This window comes from Bos indicus, chromosome 2 (genome assembly GCF_029378745.1).
Source record: "Bos indicus isolate NIAB-ARS_2022 breed Sahiwal x Tharparkar chromosome 2, NIAB-ARS_B.indTharparkar_mat_pri_1.0, whole genome shotgun sequence".
In the NCBI taxonomy this organism is placed as follows: Eukaryota; Metazoa; Chordata; class Mammalia; order Artiodactyla; family Bovidae; genus Bos; species Bos indicus.
In genome coordinates this window covers 135,329,783-135,336,288 of record NC_091761.1, presented here as the reverse complement: position 1 = coordinate 135,336,288, position 6,506 = coordinate 135,329,783, and positions in this window count along the sequence as shown.

Below are 6,506 nucleotides of genomic sequence, written 5' to 3'. Positions count from 1 at the left end.
GTAAATGAATTAGTACCAGTAAGGAGCCATCAGTCTTAAACCGGTGGTGGGAAGCCCAGCTTGTGGGGCAGAAAAATGTTAAGCTGTGAATTATTAGGGGAAGACATCACTAGTCAGGATGGGAAGATTTCAGCACAAACAAGATGCCAAGGCTTTTAGGCAGCTTTAGAAATATCTAAAAACACCTATGTAGTTAAATTCTCAGTATGTAAGAGTTTCAAGCAGCATAGATCAAGTTTGAATCCCGTCTGCCACACTTCTTTCTCCCAGAAGTGATTACTCTCGTCAGTTTCATGGGATTGCTCCCATGTCTTTTTCTTTCATGTATATACATATCTATGTTTCTACAGAAATCATGGCTTTGCTTGACTTTGAAAAAACATACCTATGTATTTATTTTTGCCTGGGCTCGGTCTTCGTTGCAGTGTATGCGCTCTCTCAGATGTGGCGAGCGGGGGGCCACCGTCTAGTCGCGGTGCGTGGGCTGCTCATCGCGGTGGCTTCTTCTTTGTTCCTGTTTTTCTTTTGCAGAACACAGCCTCCAGGTCGTGTGGGCTTCAGTGGTTGCGGCGCCCAGGCTTACCTGCCCCGCAGTGCGTGGGACCTTAGTTCCAGACCAGGGATCGAACCTGCGTCCCCTGCTTTGGCAGGTGGATTCTCAACTCCTGGACCACCAGGAGAGTCCCAGACTTTTTTTTTTTTTAAATACCAACATCAAGTGTGCTGTCTTGGAGCCCTTTCCTTGTCAGTATGCATAGTACTCATTTTAAGTGCTGCAAAATATGTAAATGTGGGGATGTACAATGGTTTGATCATTCCTCAGGAAGTTTCTTAATAGCAATGAAGATATATACGTTACTGTATTCTTCCTGGAATACAGAGTCGGTCTAGTGACCGCAGCTGCCCCAAAGTTTCAGGGGGCTCCCATTGCTCAAAGCCTAGTATCTCCAGGGTGACTTCAGTCTGTATCTCTGCCATGCTCTGTGATCACCGCTTCTTAAACCTCATCCCCTCCACCCTTGTGTTCCTGTCCAGCTTGGCGGCCTTCCCTTCCTTCTCTGCCCAGTCCTCCCGCCCTACATTCACTCATTCAGCTCAGATGAACGTCAGGGCTGCCCTCGGTCACTTCCCCAGCTGGAAATAACTGTGAGTGTGAGTATGTGTGTATGTGATTCCACAGCTTGTGTGCCTTCTTCATTCCTCCATCCAGCAAGTATTTATCAAGTGTCTATCATTTTGTCTCTTTGCTCTGCTGTCTTCCCTGACTCTCTCACTTCCTTGAGGGATGAGATCATGTCTCAGACACAGGGTTTCCAGGGGGAACAGACATTCTGGTTTGCTCAGCATGGTTCCAACTTTCACCTGTTAAACTGGTAGGATTATTATATTGCTGTTCAGCCGCTACCTTGTGTCTGACTCTTTGCCACCCCGTGGACTGCAGCACGCCAGCCTCCTCTGTCCTCCACTGTCTCCTGGAATTTGCTCAAATCCATGTCCAGTGAGTTAGCGATGCTATCTAACCATCTCATCCTCTGCCACCCCCTTCTCCTTTTGCCTTCAACCTTTCCCAGCACCAGGGTCTTTTCCATCGAGTCCGCTCTTTGAATCAGGCAGCCAAAGTATTGGAGCTTCAGCTTCAGCCACAGATCTCCCAGTGAATACTCAGAATTGACTGGTTTGATCTCCTCTCAGTCCAAGGGATTCTCAAGAGTCTTCTCCAGCACCACAATTTGAAAGCCTCAGTTCTTCAGCACTTGGTATTCTTTATGGTCCAACTGTCATTCTGGTTTAGATGAAAAACTTTCTGATCTCTCTAGTTTTACACACGATAGATGCATACAGTCAATATCAACAAAGAAATGAATGAGTGGATGAATGAATATAATTTGTTTTTCGTGATTTTGAGGTGCCACTCGACTGAGCGGAAGACCTGAGGGTGCATTCTGCACCGTTCAGTCTCCCAGCTGTCATTGCGACCCCGTGGACTGCAGCACGCCAGGCCTCTCTGTCCTGCCCCATCTCCCAGAGTCTGCCCAAGTTCATGTCCATTGCATCGATGATGCCGTCCGACCATCTCATCCTCTGATGCCCTCTTCTCCTTCTGCCCTTGATCTTTCCCAGCATCAGGGGCTTTTCCAGTGAGTCAGCTGTTCCCATCAGATGATCAAAATATTAGAGTTTCAGCTTCAGCATCAGTCCTTCCATGAGTATTCAGGGTTGATTTCCCTTAAGACTGACTGGTTGGATCTCCTTGCAGTCCAAGGGACTCTCAGGAGTCGTCTCCAGCACCACAGTTCAAAGGCATCAATTCTTCAATGCTCTGCCTTCTTTATGGTCCAGCTCTCCCAACTGTGTGTGACCACCGGGAAGACAATGGCCTTGACTACATGGACCATGATACATTCTGTATTACATAGAGGTTATTTCACTCCGGACTCTGCTGTCTTTGAAGGGTTTTGTCATTGTTGAGTCACTCAGTCGTGTCCAACTCTTTGCGACCCCATGCACTGCAGCACGCCAGGCTTCCCTGTCCATCACCAACTCCCGGAGCTTGCTCAAACTCATGTCCACTGAGTCAGTGATACCATCTAGGAATCCTATTATCTGCAGACACTTGTTTGCAGGTGTTCTTGTTATAAGATTCTAATAGTTTCTCTAGTATGCTGAAAAATGACGGGTGCAAAGGCAATGTCTATTAATTAAAAGGATGGTGATGCTACTGAGTGAAGTAAGTCAGACAGAGGGTGAGAAATATTGTATGACATCCCTTATGTGGGATCCAAAAAGAAATGAGACAGATGAACTTACCTACTAAACAGAAGGAGACTCACAGGCTTAGAGAACGAACTTATGGTTGTCAGGGTGGGGGAAGGGATAGTTAGGGAGTTTGTGATGGTCATGTATACACTGCTATCTATAAAATGGATAACCAACAAGGACTGCTGTACAGCAGATGGAGCTCTGCTCAGTGGCACGTGGCAGCCTGGATGGGAGGGGAGTTTGGGGAGAAATGGATGCGTGCATATGTACGGCAGAATCCCTTCACTGTTTACTTGAAATCATCACAACATTGTTACTTGGCTCTACCCCAATACAAAATAAAAAAGTTTTTTTTTTTTTTAAAGCATGACTCATTGAACTTCAGTTAGAAAGTTGCTCCTAAGATATGATAGTCAAGAACAGCAGTTCAGCCTGTGGGCTCTGGAGTCAGACACCTGAGTGCATCAGGATTCGGCTGCTTCCTGCTGTGTAAACTGGAACAAGTCACTTCTTTGCTGAGCCTCAGTTTCCTTGTCTGTAAAGTGGGGATAATAACCTTGCTGCAGCACAAATAGAAATGAGGCTTTTATTTAAATGAGGACACAATGAACCGGCTGGGGAAGCAACACAAACAGGCCCGAGAGTCAGGCGATCTTGGTTATTCTTCAGCTGCTGCTGGCAACAGGGGATCCAACCAGCCAGTCCTAGAGCAGAGCAGTCCTGAATGCTCATTGGAAGGACGGATACGGAAGCTGAAGCTCCAGTACTTTGGCCTCCTGATGTAAAGAGCCAACCCATTGGAAAAGACCCTGATGCTGGGAAAGATTGAAGGCAAGGGAGAAGGGGGCCTCAGAGGATGAGATGGTTGAATGGCTTCATCAACTTAATGAACATGAGTTTGAGCAGATTCCAGGAGATAGTGAAGGACAGGGAAGCCCGGTGCGCTGCAGCCGTGGGGTCACATGGAGTTGCACGTGATTGGATGACTGAACAACAGCGACTAACTAACACTCACTGCTGGGCTCGCCCTCCCAGAGCCAGTCACTCTGACCCCATCTGAACTGTGCTCTGCCCCTGACGTTCCTCTCTGCCTGCGCTCTCTTGTAGCAGGCTTCACTTCAGAAAGAAGACCACAGGCCGCTAACTGCAGAAAAGACCAACTCCAGTTACCAAGTTGCCTGATGCCAACCATGGCTGTTTTGAAATTTTGCAAAAGAAAAAAAAATGCAAGACCTTCATGGGGATATGAAACCAGGAAGTGGGGGCAGAGTCACTGAGGCGCGAGCCGGTTGTGTTTCCCTTTTGCCTGGAAAAGAATAAAGTTACTATTGTTCCTTCCTCCGAACTCCGTCTCTGTGTTTCTGTTTGGCAGCGGTGGACAGGGAACCAAGATTCTGGCATCAACCTCACAGCTTTGTTGTCAGAATTAGATGAGGTAGTGAGTGTGAACTGTTAGGCTGAACCATAGGAAACCATCTCTGTTTGACCCTCATCAGCTCTAAAATGGCACGTCACACAGTTTAACATGGCAGGTGCCTGGCAGGCAATCAGCATTTGAGACGTGGTGGCTAACACTGCAAGCCTGGGACCTGGGACCCTTTGCTGTAAAGCTTGCACTGGGCACAGCTCTCTTCCAGTTATAAAATACAAAGAAACGGGATGAAACTAAAAATTGTGTGCATGTGCAGCCGGGGGAAATTCTGTACCAAAAGATACAACCCCCCAGAAAACCCATCTGCCATTTCTGAAGAGCAAGGAACAGAAGCTGAGTGTTAGGAACCAAAGCAGGGTACTGAGCATGCCCCCAACCCAACGCCACGAAGGGGTGGGCAAGCCACCTAAGCCACGCCCCCGGCCCACCCCTCAGTTCAGTTCAGTCGCTCAGTCGTGTCCAACTCTGTGACCCCATGAATTGCAGCACGCCAGGCCTCCCTGTCCACCACCAACTCCCGGAGTTCACTCAGACTCACGTCCATCGAGTCAGTGATGCCATCCAGCCATCTCGTCCTCTGTCGTCCCCTTCTCCTCCTGCCCCCAATCCCTCCCAACATCAGAGTCTTTTCCAATGAGTCAACTCTTCGCATGAGGTGGCCAAAGTACTGGAGTTTCAGCTGTAGCATCATTCCTTCCAAAGAAACCCCAGGGCTGATCTTCTTCAGAATGGACTAGTTGGATCTACTTGCAGTCCAAGGGACTCTCAAGAGTCTTCTCCAACACCACAGTTCAAAAGCATCAATTCTTTGGCGCTCAGCCTTCTTCACAGTCCAACTCTCACATCCATACATGACCACTGGAAAAACCTTAGCCTTGACTAGATGGACCTTTGTTGGCAAAGTAATGTCTCTGCTTTTCAATATGCTATCTAGGTTGGTTATAACTTTCCTTCCAAGGAGTAAGCGTCTTTTAATTTCATGGATGCAGTCACCATCTGTAGTGATTTTGGAGCCCAGAAAAATAAAGTCTGACACTGTTTCCATTGTTTCCCCATCTATTTCCCATGAATTTATGGGACCAGATGCCATGATCTTCGTTTTCTGAATCTTGAGTTTTAAGCCAACTTTTTCACTCTCCTCTTTCACCTTCATCAAGAGGCTTTTTAGTTCCTCTTCACTTTCTGCCATAAGGGTGGTGTCATCTGCATATCTGAGGTTATTGATATTTCTCCCGGCAATCTTGATTCCAGCTTGTGCTTCTTCCAGCCCAGCATTTCTCATGATGTACTCTGCATAGAAATTAAATAAGCAGGGTGACAATATACAGCCTTGACGTACTCCTTTTCCCACCCCTGGACACCCTATCCTCACCCCGCTGTGCAAGGAGGACCTTGCCCCCTTGGGGAGCAAGCAAGTTGCTTCTGTTCACTCCCTGCTGCAGTCAGCACAAGCATCTCGGTAAAGCCTTGCCTGAATTTCTCATCTGACCTCTAGTCAATTTCTATTGATTGGAGAAGGTCAAGAGCCCTGATCGGTATCAATCTGATTGGATTGATATTTCGGCTTCCGTGGCCTAACTGAACAGGCATTTTATTCTTTCATTCAAAACATTTTCTGAGAACTGACTATTAAGAGACACTTGCTCCTTGGAAGAGAAGCTATGACAAACCTAGACAGCATGTTAAAAAGCAGAGACATTACTTCGCTGACAAAGGTCCATCTAGTCAAAGCCATGGGTTTTCCTGTGGTCAGGTATGGATGTGAGAGTGAGAGAGTCAATTCCTAGGCAGGTTGATAAGAAGTCTGGGGTCCCCAAGGAGGCAAAAGGGGTCTGTGGTTCTCCAGGAGGAGATAGGGGTCTGGAATTCTCAAGGAGGAGGAAAGGATAAACTTTTTTTTTCTCTACATTCCTTAGTCTTAGCCACATAAAACCTTTTTTTTTCTTTAAGTCTGGAACTGATGATTACACAACTCAGTTTAAACTCTGTACTAGGGATTATATAACAACAATGCTTGAGGACAGTTTCTCCTTCCTGAAAGCCTTGGACCTAATCCTGTTATCTTAGAATGTATATTATGGGAGTGGGTCTGGTAGGATCTCTCTGTTGTTAAGTTCTAATCCTGTTATCCTAAAATGTAAATTGTGGGAGTGAGTCTCGTAAAATTGTCACAAACTTCAAACATTCTTTTGATTTATTTTAATACCTAATTTAAAAGCATACAGCTCCCTTGCTGACACTGGTTAGGGGGGCACTCTCCATCCCCTTCTGATGTTTGTCAGAAGCTTCCTCTGTCCATTTTCTTACTTTAATA